Raw genomic sequence first — 21122 nt, 5'->3', positions numbered from 1 at the left:
GCAGTCCACTGACCCATGTAATGACCCTGTTTTCAGCCCTAAGCCTAAATACCACCCACTACTCTACTTGGAATTCCAGAATCCTAAGTCTTTCTGGGATTCCTCTGGGCAAATCTGATTTCTCTTGTCTCTATCTTCCTCTGTGTGCAGTGGAAGAGGCAGCTTCTTCTGCTCTGCAAAATTTGCTGAATCTGTATTCCAGAAATATGTGGAAATCTCTTATTTTTTATTGATTCCAATCACATTCTTTGTGTACTCATGGACTTGTTACTTTTACATGCCTTTACTACGATTCTGATGGAATCTAGGGAAGAAGAGAAAATTAATGTATTGTGTAACCTGCTGTCTATAACTGAATATCCATGTACAATTTTTAAAAGCATTTATTGATTGCTAATTTCCATCATATATATGCATACATTTATGTAAATTTTCCATATATTTATCCCAAATATATATTAATATATATGTGTCTGTATACACAAATGTATGTGTATATCTGTATGTATTTGTGTGTGTGCATGTGTGTGTGTTAATCTTTTTTCCATCATTCCACTCTTCTGGGGTTAAGATATGTAAACTCAAGAAAGATCATCAATCTCAAAGACATAAAGTCCTACACATTATGTTTCAAGGTGAACAAGCATAGCATATTTTAGGGCCTGTAAGAATGGCTAGAGTGTAGGTTTGTTTTAGGAAGAGGGAAATGATCACAGAAGACTCTGGAGAGAAATTTTTTAAAACAGAGCCAGATCCTGAAGGACCGTGTAAACAAAGTTAAGAAGTTTGAAGTTTATTCTATGATCTATAGGGAACCACTGAATGAGTTGAGCAGAGAATGATGTAATCAGATTTATACTTTAGAAAAATCACTGGCTACAGCAGAAAGATTTAAGCAGGGTGCAAAATGGAGATGAGGATCAGCTTGCAGGTGATTGCAATGATGCAAGCAAGCGATAAAGGTGGTCTGAACAGAGGTAGCGGCAGCAGAGATGGAAAGAATTGGACCAATTTGAGAGATATTTGGGAAGCAGAGTTGATGACTCTTGGTGTTTGTTAGCAATAGGAGTGGAAATGGGAAGAGGAGTCCAGGAAAATTGCCAGTTCTGACCTAGGCAGTGGGTGCTGGTGCCATTCACTAAGATAGGAAGCTTAGACAGACAGAGCAGCAGCTTAAGAAGAAGCTGATGGGGGAGAGAGAAGAGACTAGGATCCAGAAGCCAGCCATATCCCCCGAGGCAGCCCACAGCCATCCACATGGAGGGAGGTGCCCTCTCACCGGAATGTAGACTGAAGCACTGATTGATATATCCTGCCAGACACTCCCCAGAAATGGTGATTTGGGGACCAAAGTGAGAACAGGACTGTTTATTACTTCAGAGTCCACAGAAAAGACACCACAATTTCCAGAATTTATCTCCAGGGACAGAGGAAGTTTACTCCCACTGAAAAAATTTTAAATTGTATTTTTGTGGCAGGCCACGCATCGTGGATTCAACATGCTAATTAAAGCTACATGAAAGTGTACTCCCCAATTCGAAGATACACGTTCTATTCAAGCACACATACAACACTTATCCAAATCGATCCCATACCAGTCACAAAGACAGCATGAAATTTTTCAAAAATTTGATGTCATAGAGGTTGCATTTTAACCACATTATTACTAAGTTAGACAACAATAGCAATATAGAAAAGGAGGAATACCACATTTTGATTAAAAGCACCTCCAAACAATTCATGAGTTAAAAAGGAAATGATAATGGAAATTACAAAATATCTAGACCCGAACAACCATCAAGGTATTACATATCAGAACGTATGGGGAACAGTTAAAGTGGTTCTTAGGTATAAGTTTGTGGCCTCAAATATTTCTTTAAAAGAGAATTGAAATGAATAAGCATTTACTTCAAGAAAGTGCATTAACTCACTCAAAAAAATTTAGACACCAAAGTCTCATCTTTTTTAATACAAAACATTATTGGGTATATTTTACCATAATAAAAATGGGGGGAAGGGGAACATTATTGGGTAAATAAACAAACACCTATTTGTCCAAGTAAAATTTATATCAGTCAAGTAATAAAAATGCTGATTTCATTCAATCTGCCTTCTTTGCTTCTTTATATCTATATTGATCAAAAACTTCAGTGGGTTAGTAGATATTTGGCTTTTTCATATGTATTACGTATATATAATATCTATATGTACATGCAATATGATTCTCCGTATGTATATATCATAGTCCAACTCGGACATTTTGCCTCTAAATAGAAAACAGCTCTGAGAGAAGCAAGATGGAAGGAATAAATAAGGACATGGGCCCGGGGTCAGAGAGCACTGAATTCTGTCTCCACTTTAATCTTGTATTATCTGGGTGACTTTGGCACATCTATGTAACCTCCGAAAACTTCAATTTCCTTCTCTGTAGATTAGAGTTGCTGTGACACTGGTACCAGCCACAAATGATTGTTACAGGTTACTGAATACACAGTGCCGGTATCGTCAGGGCAGGGCTGTGGGGAGGCACTTGTGGGTGTTTTTGTTTGTTTTTTTTTTTTACCATTCTAATAAGTATTAAGTGACATTATGTTTTACTAAGAGACTGCTATAAACTGAAGGTTTGTGTCCTCCAAAATTCATCTGTTGAAAATACTAACTCACAACGTGATGATATTTGGAGTTGGGGCCCTTGGGGGTGATTACGAAGGTGTAGCCCTCGTGAATGGACTAGTGCCTTTATAAAACAGACGTTAGAGAGAGCCTTCCTTCACCCCTTCCTGGAAGTTCATAGCGAGATGGCCGTTTATGAACCAGGAAGCAAGTCCTCGTCAGACACTATGAATCTGCCAGCACCTTGATCTTGGATTTCCCAACCTCCATAATTGTAAGAAATACATTTCTGTTGTTTACAAGCTACCCAGTCTATGGTATTATGTTATAGCAGCCCAAATGCGCTAAGACAGAGACATTCGTTATGATAACAGCCCAAGGATCCCTATTCTAGTTGACAAGGGAATAAATATAAACAAGTCCCTAATCAATGACTTCACTAGTTGTTTTTCTTTCTTATCCAGCTGGGTGAATTGCTGAAATGTAGGTATGGGCGCACAAATATACACAGACACACAAGCAAATCTCACCACTTTTGTCAAGTGCACCCTTTTGGACTATCATGGAAGACTTTCTTCTAGGACTTGAGGAGTAATGTGTACTCTTTTACACTTTTCCAAAGAGGAATAAGCAAGACTTGTAAGGTTTGGTCGGCAGAATAATGACTCCCAAAGATGCCCATGTCCTAATCTACTGAACCTGTGAATTTGTTACAATACATTTCATGGCAGGGGGGATTTAATGCTGCAGATGGAATTAAAGCGGCTGATCAGCAGGTCCTGAGATGAGGACAGTATCCTTAGTTATCCCAGTGAGCCCAGTGGAATCGCAAGGCATCTTTAGAAATAAAAGAGGGAGAGAGGAGACTCAGAGCCAGAGGGACGCAGCAGGAGAAAAACTCCACCTGTCATTTGCTGGCTTTGAAGATGGAAGCAGGTCACATACCAAGGAACGTGGGCAGCCTCTAGAAGCCAGAAAAAAGCCAGGGAACAGATTTTCCCCTAAGCCTTCAGAAGGAACGCAGCCTTGCCAATGCCTTAATTTTAGTGAGACCAGTTTTGGACTTCTGACCTCCAGAAGCTGAAGAGAATAAATCTGTATTGTTTTAAGTCACTGAGTTTGAGATAATTTGTTAGAGTGGTAGCAGGAAACGAATACATAAGAGTTCCTTACAAGGAAAGAAAGATGAGGTGACCCCTCACTGGATACATTTCTGAAAGGACTTTGTTCCCATTAATCCACAGAATCCAGACTATGTTTGTGATTCCTGCCTTGGTTACAGTTTCTCAGGATTCAGTCCTGGGACATCTCATCCCTCTGTGTTCTCCCTGACTCTGTAACTTCATCCACATTCATGGCTTTAGATGCCATTTTTATATAGGGCTGATCCACAGGTTTGTATCTCTCACTTAGCCCTCCTTTCAGAGCTCCAGGCCAGAATATCTCCGCTTGGGTATCTCACAGGGATCTCAAGCTACAGGGATCCAACACTGAACTCTTCATTTTCTGCTCTCCACTCCCCATCCTCACACCCCCAGCCTGCCTTTCCCTAGACTTCTCCAATTGCTCATGATAGAAAGTAGTCAAAAAACATTTGACACCTTTTCTCAACCTCCGATTACCGAGTCTTGCCAAGTCTGTCCTCAAATCTGTTTCTAATTCACTCAGTTCTTGCCACCTTTTGTCACCACCCTAGTCCAAGCTATCATCATCTTTTCCCTGAACTACTGTAACAGCCTCCTAACACCCCTGCTTCCCTAAATACCCCTCCAGGTCATTCTCCACACTGCAGCCAGGGTGATTTTTTTTTTTTTTTGGCCCGCCTCGTGACTTGTGGGATCTTAGTTCCCTGACCAGGGATCGAACCCGGGCCCTCCGCAGTGAAAGTGCAGAGTCCTAACCACTGGACCATCAGGCAACTCCCCAGAGTGATCTTTCAAAATATGAATAAGATGATCCATGCCTCTGCTTAAGACCCTTTCGGGGCTTCCCGTTGCTCGTGCGAGAATATCCAAACCTGCTCTTTTCTGGCTGGAATCATGGAGGGAGCAGAAGAGAAGAAAAAGAAGGTTCCCGCTGTACCAGAAACCCTTAAGAAAAAGCAAAGAAATTTCACAGAGCTGAAGATCAAGCTCCTGAGAAGTTATCCAAAAGATGCTTTGAAAGGCAAGGAGGAAGTTTATCAATGAAAAGGCTAAGCACTGTTACAAGGAGTATAGGCAGATGTACAGAAGCAATATTCGAATGGCTAGGATGGCAAGAAAAGCTGGCAACTTCTATGTGCCTGAGGAACCCAAACTGGCACTTGTCCTCAGGATCAGAGGTAGCAAAGGTGTGAGCTCAAAGGTCCGAAAGGTGCTGCAGCTTCTTCGCCTGCTCCAGATCTTCAGTGGCACCTTTGTGAAGCTCAACGAGGCTTCAGTCAACATGTTGAGGATTGTGGAACCACATATTGCATGGGGGTACCCAAACCTGAAGTCAGAAAATGAACTGATCTACAAGTTTGGCTATGGCAAAATCAACAAGAAGTGAATTGCCCTGACAGACAACACATGGATTGCTCAGTCACTTGGTAAATGTGGCATCATCTGCATGGAGGATCTGATTCATGAGATCTGTTCTGTTGGAAAACGTTTCAGAGAAGCAAACAACTTCCCACGACCCTTCCAATTGTCTTCTCCACTAGGTGTAATGAAGAAAAAGACCACCCATCTTCTAGAAGGTGGAGATGCTGGCACCAGATCAATAGGCTTATTAGAAGGATGAACTAAGGTATCTACCTTGATTATTTCTGTAATCTGGTCAGTTAATAAACGGTGACTGCTTTCAAATTGAAAGAAAGAAGAAAAAAGAAAACCCAAACCCTTGAGCATGGCTTAAAAGGCCCCGCATGATCCTCCTGCATCTCTCCAAATCCATCTCATGCCGCTACCCCCGTGCAGCCGCTACCCCCGTGCAGCCGCTACCCCTTTGCAGCCGCTACCCCCGTGCAGCCGCTACCCCCGTGCAGCCGCTACCCCCGTGCAGCCACATTGACCTGCTTTTAATTCCTTGAAGATTCCAACCCCCCTCCAACCTCAGGGCCTTCATACAAGCTATTCCTTCTGCCTGGAACACGTGCCTCCTAACTTTCCACATGACTCTTCATCCATCAGGTTTCATCTTATCAGAGAGATCGCCTCCAACTTAAAGCAGTCCTCATAACATCCTGTTATTTTCTTCCATAGCTCTTATCAAAATCATGAATTACACACACACTTAATTGTTTAATTCCTGTAACCCTTACTGGTCTGTACACTCCCCAGACCATGTCTGCTGTGTTCATCTCTGCATTGCTCACCCCAGGCACAGAGTCTGACACATAGTAAGTGCTCAGCCATGTTTGGTAAAGGAATAAATTAATAAATGAATGATGAATTTGGATGCAGTAAACAGAATTTTTAAAATCTTCTGTCACCTTTTAGAAATTATTTCTTCCTCTGTCCCCCACCAGACTCTCTTTGCCACTTACTCTTCCCTTCCCTAGCCAGTGCCTATGCTCCAAAACCTTTCTGCAGTATCAAAATACATCTATCCTGTCACATTCCCACAGGGACTCTGCCCTCTTCTGGCCAATATGGGAACTGATTCCATTTTACTGGAGCTTGAGGATTTATTTTCCTTCTCGGATATTTTTATCTTAATCAGCAACTTCTGGAAAACCAAGAGTTTGGCCCAAAATAAAGACTCCAAATCCATTTCTGTTTAGTAATGTGTATAAATAAAGTCCATTAACAAATTCACGAGTGATGAATCCTAAATATAACCATGGCAGATGTCACTCGTTAATCCAGCACCTGTTTATTACTCTATCTACTCTGGCTGTGAAACTTAGAACTTTTCAAGGAGACCCAGACCCAACAGGGGAGAAGGATATTGTAACTAAGTTAATGAAACCGTCCCCTCTGTAGACAACTTCCCATCTCACTTCCCCCAGATCAGGACACTGGGGAGGAGAATGATCCCTGGGCTGAAAATTTAATCAGCTCCTATACATTATGGCACATGTAAGACCTTCTCATGCTCCCATCATGACTGAGAGAGTATCATTTCTAATAAAGGTTAGAGGATCAAGAAAAAGAACTGACACTACTCTGCAAGACTCCAGGGGGATGTTTAGAAAATCGTTGCTTTCTAGACGACATTGCCTTTGAGAATTGTTAGCGCTTGTATGTGTGTGATCCAACAGTTAATTGTGGGACCAGAGGAAATACTTGTTGGACAGAATGTCTGCCACTCCCCCTAGCAGGGAGACCTGAAAAGCAGTCTGGATTTGGGACACCCACGGCTGCCCTGGGCTACTCTGAGGCACTTGAAATTCCAGAGGCCACCTTGGATTGGCCTGCTGGTGCCACCCCTTCCCACCGCTCTCCCTCATTCCACTCCCAGCCCTGGGCATTATTATAGGCTGAAAAACTCAGACTTGGGGAAATGCAATGCTAGGGATGAGGGATGGACCCGGGAATAAAACCAAATCCTGTGTATAAGGGTAGGATTTCCCAAAAGGTGGGTGGAGTTTCTCCCATGGGAGTTTAGAAGCGAGGCATTTTTTTTGGAGAGGCACATATCTGAGGACAGAGGTGTAAGGTTGGGTATGGAACGCCCACAAGAAAACACCCTGTGAATTGTTCAACTTCTTGGATTGTTTTCTCTTAGACTATGGGAAATGCTGTATTTAGTGTATAACATTTGGGGTATTTATTTTTATATTATAGATTATTTATAATTATATTAGATTATTATTAGATTAGATTGTTATTATTATATACCTGGTATGTTATATTAACATAATAATATTAATATACTATATCATATTATTATTACAACCCTCCATGTGGTAATTCTTTTTAGATACACCAACCCTTCAATAAAATCTGATTTACCCAGAAATCATTGTATGAGAATGTTGAGGTAAATACAGGTATAATGCAGTGTAATTATATTCGTCAGAATCTTTTGGTGGCTGCAAATCAAATTGGCTTAAGTGAAAAGATGAATTCATTGGATCATTGAACTGAAAATTCAGGTGCTCAGACTAAACATTCAAGAATCTCTCTTTCCTTCTCTTAAGTGTAATTTCCTCTGTGTTGTCTTTATTTTCAAGCGGTTACTCCCATAGACGGGTGGAATGGCTACTAGTAGCTCCAATTTAGCAACTCCAACAAAATCAGAGCTTCTATTTCCAAAATGTTTCAGAAACAGTATTAGGCAGATACCTATTTGCTCCACTTGTCCAATCTCAAACCAATCACTGTGGACAGGAATGGCCAAACCTGGGTAAAATGTCCACCTCCAGAGCAAGGGGATTAAGTCAGGTCCTTGACCCACATAAACCAAATCTAAAATTACACATCTGGATGCAAGACACATAACATTTTAAAATAGATATGTTATATCAGGTACTGATAAGTCTTCTAAATAAAAATTTATATTTTTATTTATTTTCAATATAAAAATATAGCAAATTAAAAGAATAGAGGTGTGATCCAGCAATCCCACTCCTGGGCATATATCCAGACAAAACTATAATTCAAACAAATACATGCACCTAAATTCATAGCACCACTATTCACAATAGCCGAGACATGGAAACAACCTAAATATCCATTGACAGATGAATGGATAAAGAAGATATGGTACATATATACAATGGAATACTACTCAGCCATAAAAAAGAATGAAATAATGCCATTTGCAGCAACATGGATGCAACTAGAGATTATCATACTAAGTGTAAGTCAGAAAGTGAAAGAAAAATACCATAAATGAACCTATCTACAAAACAGAAACAGAAACACGGACATGGAGAACAGAATGGTGGTCGCCGAGAAGAAGGGGGTTGGGAGAGGGATGGAGTGGGAGGTTGGGTTAGCAGATGTAAACTTTTATATATAGAATGGATAAACAACAAGATCCTACTGTATAGCACGAGAACTATATTCAGTATGCTATGATAAACCATAATGGAAAAGAATATTAAAAAACGTATACATGTATAACTGAATCACTTTGCTGTACAGCAGTAATTAACACCATATTGTAAATCAACTATACTTTAATTTAAAAAATTGCTAAAGAAAAAAAAATCATAGAGGAGGACAAAGTTTGCTTTTTAGAAAGGGTCAGCAGGGAATGAGGTCAGGACGAGTGGTTGACTCTGGCATAGAGGGTTTCAGCTATGGGCAATGAGAAGGGCAAAAGCTCCGAGGGTGACATGCTCTGGGAGTATCTGACAGACAGTGGAAGGCCCCTGTGGCTGAAATACAGCAAGCAAAGAGTAAATGGTAGGCAATGAAGGAAGAGAGGGAGAGAGGAGGCAAATGAGGGACCGCCTTGTAGACCATGGCAAAGACCGTAACCTTTATTCTAAATGGAGCAGGAAGGCATTGAAGTAATTTGAGCTCAGGATCAACATGTTGCTACTTATATTTTAAGAGGATGACTGCCTACTGTTATAGACTTTAGGAGGCATCAGGGGAGGGAAGAGTGGAACCAGATGAGTGAGGAGGCACAGAGCACCAACAAAAGATGAAAGATAACAGTGGCTTTGGTTACGATAGTCGTGGTAGAAGCTGGATACATGGTCAAATTCAAGAATTATCTTTGAAGTCAATGCCAGTAGGATTAGGAGATGGATTTGATAGAGGATGTGAAAGAAAGGGGTCCAGGATGATTTCAAGGTTTCTTGCTGGAGGAAGCAAGGGCTCCATGGAGGTAACACTATGTAAAGAATACTGGCAGCATGTCACACCACCACACACACACATTTTATTGAAGAGCTCATGAACTCTATTACTTATGATCTGGCACTCAATGCCTGCACGTGTCTGGTAATCCCAAACACTGCTCTCAAGACTAACATCCTTCAGGCCTGCAGGGAAACACCTCTTGCCTCATATCCTTGAACTATAAGCATATGACTGTCCTGAAGGTATACAGGTTATGTTTTTCCCAGTGCTGGAGGTGAAACACTGCTTTGAGCGAGAAGAGGATTGGAGCAGTGCAAGTTCTCAGGTAAGAGAGACAAATGACCTTGTTATACCTTTCCTCTTACACAAATAGCATCATTTCCCAGCAGTACTGAACATCAGTTTTCTTGCTTCTCTTGATGCTCCAATTTGTGGCCTGGAAGATACCCACCAACTAGCTCATTATTCAAAACTGTTGCATATGGTTTCTGAAAAAACAATTGGCAATATTTTAAAAATTGTCATTACTCTTAAACTTATAGATGTAGACCTAGATCTAACTAATGCATGAACTATGATACTGATTATTTACATCGGTAATTAGATGAACATTAAACTCTAGATTTGCAAATGGTTTTACTTTTATGAAAATACCTGGTAAGATTTAATTAACTTTTCCAAAACATTTAAATTTAAATATATGTAAATTAGGCACAGAGCCCTGCAGAGGTAAGCCTTGAACTTTAGCTCTGTGAAGGGATCAGCTGCATTTCTTTATCCCACGGTCAACATGCCATGGGTATCCCAGCACCAGTCCACTGGTCTGAACATTTTTTGGAGATGGACTAGTTTTAGTTTAATAATTTTGATTTAAAATTTTGATATGCATTAATTATCATAGGTATTTTTGCCTTTAACTTTTGTAGACAATTTAAACTATTTAGAAGAAATAACTTTCCTGAAAAGACAGAAATAATTTTAACTTTTTGACTTTGCATTTACTCTAATATGCACTCATGAATATATCCAATTTTGTATCCACTGAATACACCCACATTTTATTGTTTAATCCTTCAGAACCTAACTGCCAATATGACACAAATTAAATGAAAATCTTTATTACAACGTGATAAATGACTTTGCTAAAGTCAAGAAAAATCTGTTTTATGGAATAACTATATAAAAATGTACACAGTAATATGTACTGATAATAATGTGTGAATTATGCATATCTTTTATTTTATTTTTTAAACTTATTTTTATACAGCAGATTCTTATTAGTTATCCATTTTATACATATTAGTGTATATATGTCAATCCCAAACTCCCAATTCATCCCACCACCACCACCCACCCCCCTGCCGCTTTCCCCCCTTGGTGTCCATACGTTTGTTCTCTACATCTGTGTCTCTATTTCTGCCTTGCAAACCAGTTCATCTGTACCATTTTTCTAGGTTCCACATATATGTGTTAATATACGATATTTGTTTTTCTCTTTCTGACTTACTTCACTCTGTATGACAGTCTCTAGGTCCATCCACATCTCTACAAATGACCCAATTTCGTTCCTTTTTATGGCTGATTAATATTCCATTCTATATATGTACCACACCTTCTTTATCCATTCATCTGTCGATGGGCACTTAGGTTGCTTCCATGCCCTGGCTATTGTAAATAGCATTGCAATGAACATTGGGGTACATGTGTCTTTTTGAATTATGGTTTTCTGTGGGTATATGCCCAATAATGGGATTGCTGGGTCATATGGTAATTCTATTTTTAGTATTTTAAGGAACATCCATACTGTTCTCCATAGTGGCAGTATCCATTTACATTCCCACCAACAGTGCAAGAGGGTTCCCTTTTCTCCACACCCTCTCCAGCATTTGTTGTTTGTAGATTTTCTGATGATGTCCATTCTAACCCGTGTGAGGTGATACCTCATTGTAGTTTTGATTTGCTTTTCTCTAATAGTTAGTGATGTTGAGCAGCTTTTCATGTGCCTCTTGGCCATCTGTATGCCTTCTTTGGAGAAATGTCTATTTAGGTCTTCTGCCCATTTTTTGATTGGGTTATTTGTCTTTTTAATATTGAGCTGCATGTGCTGTTTATATATTTTGGAGATTAATCCTTTGTCTGTTGATTCGTTTGCAAATATTTTCTCCCATTCTGAGGGTTGTCTTTTCGTCTTGTTTATAGTTTCCTTTGCTGTGCAAAAGCTTTGAAGTTTCATTAGGTCCCATTTGTTTATTTTTGTTTTTATTTCCATTACTCTAGGAGGTGGGTCAAAAAGGATCTTGCTGTAATTTACGTAAAAGAGTGTTCTTCCTATATTTTCCTCTAGAGTTTTATAGTGTCCGGTCTTACATTTAGGTCTTTAATCCATTTTGAGTTTATTTTTGTGTATGGTGTGAGGGAGTGTTCTAATTTCATTCTTTTACATGTACCTGTCCAGTTTTCCCAGCACCACTAATTGAAGAGACTGTCTTTTCTCCATTGTGTATCCTTGCTTCCTTTGTCATAGATTAGTTGACCATAGGTGCAAGGGTTTATCTCTGTGTTTTCTATCCTGTTCTATTGATCTATATTTCTGTTTTTGTGCCAGTACCATATTGTCTTGATTACTGTAGCTTTGTAGTATACTCTGAAGTCAGGGAGTCTGATTCCTCCAGCTCCATTTTTTTCCCTCAAGACTGCATTTTTATTCAGGGTCTTTTGTGTCTCCGTACAAATTTTAAGATTTTTTGTTCTAGCTCTGTAAAAAGTGCCATTGGTAATTTGATAGGGATTGCATTGAATCTGTAGATTGCTTTGGGTAGTATAGTCATTTTCACAATATTGATTCTTCCAATTCAAGAACATGGTATATCTCTCCATCTGTTTGTGTCATATTTGATTTCTTTCATCAGTGTCTTATAGTTTTATGAGTACAGGTCTTTTACCTCCTTAGGTAGGTTTATTCCTAGGTATTTTATTCTTTTTGATGCAATGGTGAATGGGATTGTTTCTTTAATTTCTCTTTCTGATCTTTTGTTGTTAGTGTATTGGAATGCAAGAGAATTCTGTGCATTAATTTTGTATCCTGCAACTTTACCAAATTCATTGATTAGTTCTAGTAGTTTTCTGGTGGCATCTTTAGGAATCTCTATGTATAATATAATGTCATCTGCAAACAGTGACAGTTTTACTTCTTCTTTTCCAACTTGTATTCCTTTTATTTCTTTTTCTTCTCTGATTGCCATGGCTAGGACTTCCAAAACCATGTTGAATAATAGTGGCAAGAGTGGACATCCTTGTCTTGTTCCTGATCTTAGAGGAGATGCTTTCAGTTTTTCACCACTGAGAATGATGTTTGCTGTGGGTTTGTCGTATATGGGCTTCATTATGTTGAGGTAGGTTCCTCAACATAATATGCCCACTTTCTGGAGAGTTTTTATCATAAATTGGTGCTGAATTTTGTCAAAAGCTTTTTCTGCATCTACTGAGATGATCATATAGTTTTTATTCTTCAATTTGTTAATATGGTGTATCACACTGATTGATTTACATATATTGAAGAATCCTTGCATCCTTGGGATAAGTCCCACTTGATCATGGTGTATGATCCTTTTAATGTGTTGTTGGATTCTGTTTGCTAGTATTTTGTTGAGGGTTTTGGCATCTATGTTCATCAGTGATATTGGTCTGTGATTTTCTTTTTTTGTAGTATCTTTGTCTGGTTTTGGTGTCAGGGTGATGGTGGCTTCATAGAATGAATTTGGGAGTGTTCCTTCCTCTGCAATATTTTGGAAGAGTTTGAGAGGGATGGGTGTTAGCTCTTCCCTAAATGTTTGATAGAATTCACCTGTGAAGCCATATGGTCCTGGATTTTGTTTCTTGGAAGATTTTTAATCACAGTTTCAATTTCATTACTTGTGATTGGTCTGTTCATATTTTCTATTTCTTTCTGGTTCAGTCTTGGAAGCTTATACCTTTCTAAGTATTTGTCCATTTCTTCCAGGCTGTCCATTTTATTGGCATAGAGTTGCTTGTAGTAGTCTCTTATGATGCTTTGTATTTCTGTGGTGTCCATTGTAACTTCTCCTATTTCATTTGTAATTTTATTGATTTGAGTCCTCTCCCTCTTTTTCTTGATGAGTCTGGTTAAAGGTTTATTAATTTTGTTTATCTTCTCAAAGAACCAGCTTTTAGTTTTATTGACCTTTGCTATTGTTTCCTTCGTTTCTATCTCATTTATTTCTGCTCTGATTTTAAGATATCTTTCCTTCTACTAACTTTGGGTTTTGTTTGCTTTTCTTTCTCTAGTTCCTTTAGGTGTAAGGTTAGATTGTTTATTTGAGATTTTTTTCTTGTTTCTTGAGGTAGGATTGTATTGCTATAAACCTTCCTCTTAGAAGGGCTTTTGCTACATCTCATAGGTTTTGGATCATTGTGTTTTTGTTGTCATTTGTCTCTAGGTTTTTTTCGATTTCCTCTTTGATTTCTTCAGTGATCTCTTGGTTATTAAGTAGTGTATTGTTTAGCCTCCATGTATTTGTTCTTTTTACGTTTTTTTCCCTGTAATTTATTTCTAATCTCATAGCATTGTGGTCGGAAAAGATGCTTGATATGATTTCAATTTTCTTAAATTTACCAAGGCTTGATTTGTGACCCAAGATGTGATCTATCCTGGAGAATGTTCCATGTGTATGTGAGACGAAAGTGTAATCTGCTGTTTTTGGTTGGAATGTCCTATAAATATCAATTAAATCTATCTGGTCTATGGTGTCATTTAAAGCTTGTGTTTCCTTGTTAATTTTCTGTCTGGATGATCTGTCCATTGGTGTAAGTGAGGTGTTAAAAATCCCCCACTATTATTGTGTTACTGTCGATTTCCTCTTATATAGCTGTTAGCATTTGCCTTATGTATTGTGGTGCCCCTATGTTGGGTGCATATATATTTATAATTGTTATATCTTCATCTTGGATTGATCCCTTGATCATTATGTAGTGTCCTTCCTTGTCTCTTGCAACATTCTTTACTTTAAAGTCTATTTTATCTGATATGAGTATTGCTACTCCAGCTTTCTTTTGATTTCCATTTGCATGGAATATCTTTTTCCATTCCCTCACTCTCAGTTTGTATGTGTCCCTAGGTCTGAAGTGGGTCTCTTGTAGACAGCATATATACAGGTCTTGTTTTTGTATCCATTCAGCGAGCCTGTGTCTTTTTGTTGGATCATTTAATCCATTCACATTTAAGGTAATTATCAATATGTATGTTTCTATTACCATTTTCTTAATTGTTTTGGGTTTGCTTATGTAGGTCCATTTCTTCTCTTGTGTTTCCCACTTAGAGAAGTTCCTTTAGCGTTTGTTGTAGAGCTGGTTTGGTGGTGCTGAATTCTCTTAGCTTTTGCTTGTCTGTAAAGCTTTTGATTTCTCCATCGAATCTGAATGAGATCCTTTCCAGGTAGAGTAATCTTGTTTGTAGTTTCTTCCCTTTCCTCACTTTAAATATATTGTGCCACTCTCTTCTGGCTTGTAGAGTTTATGCTGAGAAATCAGCTGTTAACCATATGGGAGTTCCCTTGTATGTTGTCATTTTTCCCTTGTTGCTTTTAATAATTTTTCTTTGTCTTTAATTTTTGTCAGTTTCATTATTATGTGTCCCGGTGTGTTTCTCCTTGGGTTTATCCTGCCTGGGACTCTCTGTGCTTCCTGGACTTGGGTGGATATTTCCTTTCCCATGTTAGGGAAGATTTTGACTATAATCTCTTCAAATATTTTCTCTGGTCCTTTCTCTCTCTCTTCTCCTTCTGGGACCCCTATAATGCGAATGTTGGTGCATTTAATGTTGTCCCAGAAGTCTCTTAGGCTGTTTTCATTTCTTTTCATTCTTTTTTCTTTATTCTGTTCCATGGCAGTGAATTCCACCTTCAGTCTTCCAGGTCACTTACCTGTTCTTCTGCCTCAGTTATTCTGCTATTGATTCCTTCTAGTGTATTTTTCATTTCAGTTATTGTATTATTCATCTCTGTTTGTTTGTTCTTTAATTCTTCTAGGTGTTTGTTCTTTAATTCTTCTAGGTCTTTGTTAAACATTTCTTGCATCTTCTCGATCTTTGCCTCCATTCTTTTTTTTCTTTTAACATCTTTACTGGAGTATAATTGCTTTACAGTGGTGTGTTAGTTTCTGCTTTATAACAAAGTGAATCAGCTATACATATACATATATCCCCACATCTCCTCCCTCTTGCATCTCCCTCCCACCCTCCCTATCCCACCCTTCTAGGTGGTCACAAAGCACTGAGCTGATCTCCCTGTATTATGTGGCTGCTTCCCACTAGCTATCTATTTTACATTTGGTAGTGTATATATGTCCATGCCACTCTCTCACTTCGTCCCAGCTTACCCTTCCCCCTCTCCATGTGCTCAAGTCCATTCTCTATGTCTCTGTCTTTATTCCTGTCCTGCCCTTAGGTTCTTCAGAACCATTTTCTTTTTTTTTTTTAGATTCCATATATATGTGTTAGCATACGGTATTTGTTTTTCTCTTTCTGACTTACTTCACTCTGTATGACAGACTCTAGGTCCATCCTTTGCCTCCATTCTTTTTCCGAGGTCCTGGATCATCTTCACTATCATTATTCTGAATTGTTTTTCTGGAAGGTTGTCTATCTGCAGTCCATTTAGTTGTTTTCCTGGGGTTTTATCTTGTTCCTTCATCTGGTACATTGTCTTCTGCCTTTTCATTTTGTCTGTCTTTCTGTGAATGTGGTTTTTGTTCCACAGGCTGCAGGATTGTAGTTCTTCTTGCTTCTGCTGTCTGCCCTCTGGTGGATGAGGCTATCTAAGAGGCTTGTGCAAGCTTCCTGATGGGAGGGACTGGTGGTGGGTAGAGCTGGCTGTTGCTCTGGTGGGCAAAGCTCAGTAAAACTTTAATCTGCTTGTCTGCTGATAGGTGAGGCTGAGTTCCTTCCCTGTTGGTTGTTTGGCCTGAGGCGACCCAGCACTGGAGCCTACAGGCTCTTTGGTGTGGCTAATGGCGGACTCCAGGAGGGCTCATGCCAAGGAGTACTTCCCAGAACTTCTGCTGCCAGTGTCCTTGTCCCCATGGTGAGCCACAGCCACCTCCCACCTCTGCAGGAGACCCTCCAACACTAGCAGGTAAGTCTGGTTCAGTCTTCTATGGGGGTCACTGCTGCTTCCCCTGGGTCCCGATGTGCACACTACTTTGTGTGTGCCCTCCAAGAGTGGAGTCTCTGTTTGCCCCAGACCTGTCAAAGTCCTGCAATCAAATCCTGCTAGCCTTCAAAGTCTGATTCTCTGGGAATTCCTCTTCCTGTTGCTGGACCCCCAGGTTGGGAAGCCTGATGTGGGGCTCAGAACCTTCACTCCAGTGGGTGGACTTCTGTGGTATAAGTGTTCTCTAGTTTGTGAGTCACCCACCCAATGGTTATGGGGTTTGATTTTATTGTGAGTGCACCCCTCCTACCCTCTCATTGCGGCTTCTCCTTTGTCTTGGATGTGGGGTATCTTTTTTGGTGAGTTCCAGTGTCCTCCTGTCGATGACTGTTCAGCAGTTAGTTGTGATTACGGTGCTCTCACAGGAGAAAGTGAGCTCACGTCCTTCTACTCCGCCATCTTGAACCAATCTTTCTGCATATCTTTTTTTACTACTCATCTAAATATTTCCAGCCTATAAATTAAATGGTGCTTAGTAATGATGGTTAAATTAAATTCAGCCATCTTCAATATTTTGCCAAATTTCAGTCTTATAAAACTAATGTTGTCTCATATTTTTTATTCTGTTACTGTATACATTTGACAAGGGAAGAAGATAGAACATATTTTATTCAACCATTGATTGGTTTGATTTATAACTTAAACATTTGGACATGTGGTATGTGGATGTCCATTTGTGCTCTTGCCTGAGCCCTGCAAATGATAGGGGCAGCCTCATTCAAAATACCAAGAGAGTACCAAGAAGAGTGTGATTAACTCTGGAAGGTCAAGGAAGGTTCCACTGAGGAGCTGGTGCTTGACTGGATCATCAAGGATGGTTAGAAACTCAACAGGCAGAGGAAGGAAGGGCATTCAGAGAGTAGGAACAGCACCTGCAAAGCTGAGTGATCATGCACTGTGAAATGCAGTATGTGTGACACATTTGGGCATAAAGTTTTGTGGAGATAAGAGAATGGTTGGGCATGGAGCTAGAGATAAGACTTGGAGAAAGACATCTAGAGCAGATATACATCATCTACTGCTTTTATTCATTCAGAAATATCTGTTTTGAGTACTTGCCACTTGCCAGGCACTAGGCTAGACACTGGAGGTACAACTACAAACCAGGCAGCAATTTTGCTCTCTAGGGTTTATGTGGAGAGTGTCGTGGAGAAAGACGTTGTGTCACAGTCAGTGTGCATGTCTTAGGAAGTACCTGAAGGAAGGGATCCTGGGACAAATATCCTTGCAGTTCTAACCAGCCCAGCATCTTAAACCAAGAAAGTACTCCACACATTCAATTGCTGAATTAAAGTGAAAAAATTACTACTGGCATATTTGAATTTATCCTTAAGGCTATATTGCAGGAAGCACAGTTGTGAACTATTCCCGAAGGTCTCAAGTCTGAGGGATGCAGGGAATCCATTAGCTCAGTGTTAGAAATGCTTTGAGGGAGTTGAAGCCTTGCAAACAATAAAATATTAATGAAAATTAAAATAATAACAAATTATTATTACCACAAGGGGGGAAAGCAGGGGGTGGGATGAACCGGGAGATTGGGATAGACATATATACACTAATATGTATAAAATAGATAACTAATAAGAACCTGCTGTATAGCACAGGGAACTCCACTTCATTTTGCTGTACGGTAAAAACTAACACAACATGGTAAAAAAACTATACCCCAATTTAAAAAAAAATTGTGAATATACAACCCAAGGGTGTTTCATTCCTATTTGAAAAAAATATTATTATTACCAATAATTACAGCTGCCATTTATCAGTCATTTAATATGTGCTGATCCCTATGTTAAGTGCTCTTCGTGAATGGTCTCTACAATCTCTTGCTTCTCACACCAACCCTTTGACATAGATGGAGACACTGAAGGGCAGCAACATGAATTGACCGGCCCTGAAACAGCTAATAAGCAATAGATCAGAAGTTCAAATCCAGGTCTGCCTGGATCTAGAGAGACCTGGAAGGTGTCCTTTACACACACACACACACACACACACACACACGGAACAGACAGAGCTTTTAAAATAGTCCAAAGAACTGTGATCACCCTCAAAATGCACCGCCTTGTGGGTTTTCCTCTCCTGGCAATTCTACAGGATTTGGACAGTGGCCACGTCTATATAATAAACAGATGGAATCTGGACTCTTTCCATCTGGCCCATCTCTAAAACGTGCTCATCTCAGTGGATTGGTGCTGGGGTTTCTGTGGTGGTTTAAGGGAATCTCCGGCCAACAAGGAAACACTGTTACTCAACTGACAGAGCTAAGAGATAAGGGTTTCCTTTTGTAGAGTTCTTAAGTACTGTTACTGTGAGTCTACTTGCCCCACCAAGAAATCAGTTGAGAGACACACTTTTTTTTTTTCAAATTAGAAGCATTTGCTTCTATTAGAAATGTTTGGAAGAATGGAAATATTCAGAGAAGGGAAAGAATTACTTCTCAGGATACAAAAGCTTGATGAAGAAATTTCCCTACAGATGAATCTTAGTCACTAAGAGCCAGAAGATGATGGGAGAGTTTGCTGAAGAAAGTTGAAGCAGCTAGGCTGCCATGTATGGCTGTACAGGTTGCTCACCGCGGAAGGGTACCCAGCTGAGGTGGCAAGTAAGACTAAAATCTAGCAAGCACTCTGCTTGCCAGATCATGAACACTGGTACAGGACTGTGTCTGCTCAGAAGGGGAACTTTACTTGAATCTGTATATATTCACCAACTGTACTAGTGAAAGCCCTGCCCTAGGCTCCCTCCACTTTAAGGGTGCTAGTGGTGACACTGGGTGTTCCTCTCCACTATTCCGATCTCTCCCGCAATCTGGAGTGTTTGAGAGGCAGGTGGGTATCCCAGCATTCCAAAGCACAGGTAGAAGTTGGTGCCAGATTGAATCATAGCCTCTAGCCAGAGAAAAAGACCTGGCAAAGGCTATTGCCTTTGAACATCATCTTCATTTTTCCGAAACCCTGCCTTTGTTTCCAAGAAGCCTGCTAACACTAAGGAACCATTCTTGCTGGAGATGTCTGGTGCCACCTCCCTGCATCACACTCCAGCGAGGGTGCCACAGTGATAAGGTCCTCAGGCCAAGATGCAGACCAGTTCCCTTCCCCAGGGTCTCCTTTGGTGCTCACTTGTAGGGTATGTGTTACCATCAACACTATTTTTCGTACCACCAACATACTGCTTTTTTCCTCTTTTGGGACACGAAAAACAAACAAGCAAAACCCAGCTCTTCTGCAACCACAGCACTCACTGCTATGCTTGTATCCAGCTTTTTCTCTGGCAGGTGAAGGTAGGAGGGACCATTCATACTTTCCATTTTTGAAAAGGCCTCCAAGAGTTTCTGTCTTGGTCCAGGCATGTTTCCTTGTGTGTATGTTTACCATGTTTTTATTCATAAATTCGAAAGCTAGGACAGATGTGTTCTATGAACCTCAGCTTCTGAATGAGACCGAATGTTCGTCCGTCTACTCACTCCATGTTTCTGAGGGGTTGACACCCAATATCCAGGAGCCAACAAGTAGAAACTTGAGTCAATTGCCTGTGTTAAAAACAGCATTTTTCTCTCAGCCACAACCTCGGGTGCCTCACGGTGGTTTGTTTAGTTCACTTTCCCACTAAGGCTTGTCCCTGGAAGGCCACAACTGCAGAGTTTCCCACTATAAAGAAGTCTGACTAATTGATAAACTCAAAACCAATGATAAAGAGGACAGCAATTTTTTTAAAAGTCAGTATCTGCTGATTGGATCTGTACTCAGGGAGCCATGTGGCTTTCTAAGTTGTAAAATTTTCTAACCCAAATCAGAGAGAATTGTGTTAAACTATGTGCTTTGTGGGGAGAGGGGGGAGAAGGTGGATTCAAATAAAAAGCAGGTAGCAAATATAATTTATTTTAAGAAATCTGGACTCAGTTGACACCCCCTACCCCCAATCTTTGAGAGTTCTGGAATTACCTAACGCAGGGCCTAGCACATCATACTTAGTCAAAAGGTTTTAGCCTTTTCCTCTTTTCTCTCTCTCCCTTCATTCTCCCAATCTGTTTCTAGTATTCTCTCGGCTAAAAAATATTTTATTTTTGAGTTCTGATAAAACAGGGTGGCATGGACTTAAGCCATAGGTTGTGTTTCCCTAAGAAAATGTTTAATAGGTCCAAGACATTGTCCAGAAATCAAAGGAGATACAAAGATAGAGGAACCTTGAATGTGCCCTCAGGGAGTTTCAGCCAAGAGGAAGACCTTGGATGGGTGTTAATCATTGAACAAACGTTTTTTAAGTGCTTACTATATGCCAAGCATGTTCTCAACATTGGGGAAACCACAGGGAACAAAGTAAAGATATGGCTATCATGCTCGTATTCTGGAGAAGAGATTGACGAGAAAGAAATAACTCTTTAATGTGTCTGCTATTACAGTACCAAATAGTGAGTGCTGTTCCCCAAATATTGCTGGTTGTCTGCCTGCTGTGCACATGGTGACAGCACGCTTCCCTTCCCCTTTTGGATTTAGGTGTAGTCGTATGACTTGTTAGTGCCGGTGACACAGGAGCAGAAGTTACTTGTGTCACT

At 39.9% G+C, this 21122-nt stretch overlaps 1 protein-coding gene and 1 pseudogene across 2 annotated transcripts in view; one reads left to right on the top strand and one right to left on the bottom strand.

Moving 5' to 3' along the window:
- LOC309642014 (uncharacterized protein) overlaps nucleotides 1-21122 on the bottom strand; it is a gene marked incomplete at its 3' end in the record, with an annotated part of 116227 nt that overhangs the window by 16758 nt on the left and 78347 nt on the right. The window lies entirely within an intron of this gene.
- On the top strand, nucleotides 1962-5561 carry LOC309642001 (large ribosomal subunit protein uL30 pseudogene; annotated as a pseudogene). Its single transcript has one exon. The product of its transcript is annotated as a large ribosomal subunit protein uL30 pseudogene (transcript).

This window comes from Balaenoptera physalus (genome assembly GCF_965194825.1).
Source record: "Balaenoptera physalus genome assembly, chromosome: 13".
Classification (NCBI taxonomy): Eukaryota; Metazoa; Chordata; class Mammalia; order Artiodactyla; family Balaenopteridae; genus Balaenoptera; species Balaenoptera physalus.
This window is presented reverse-complemented; position numbering and strand designations above follow the sequence as displayed.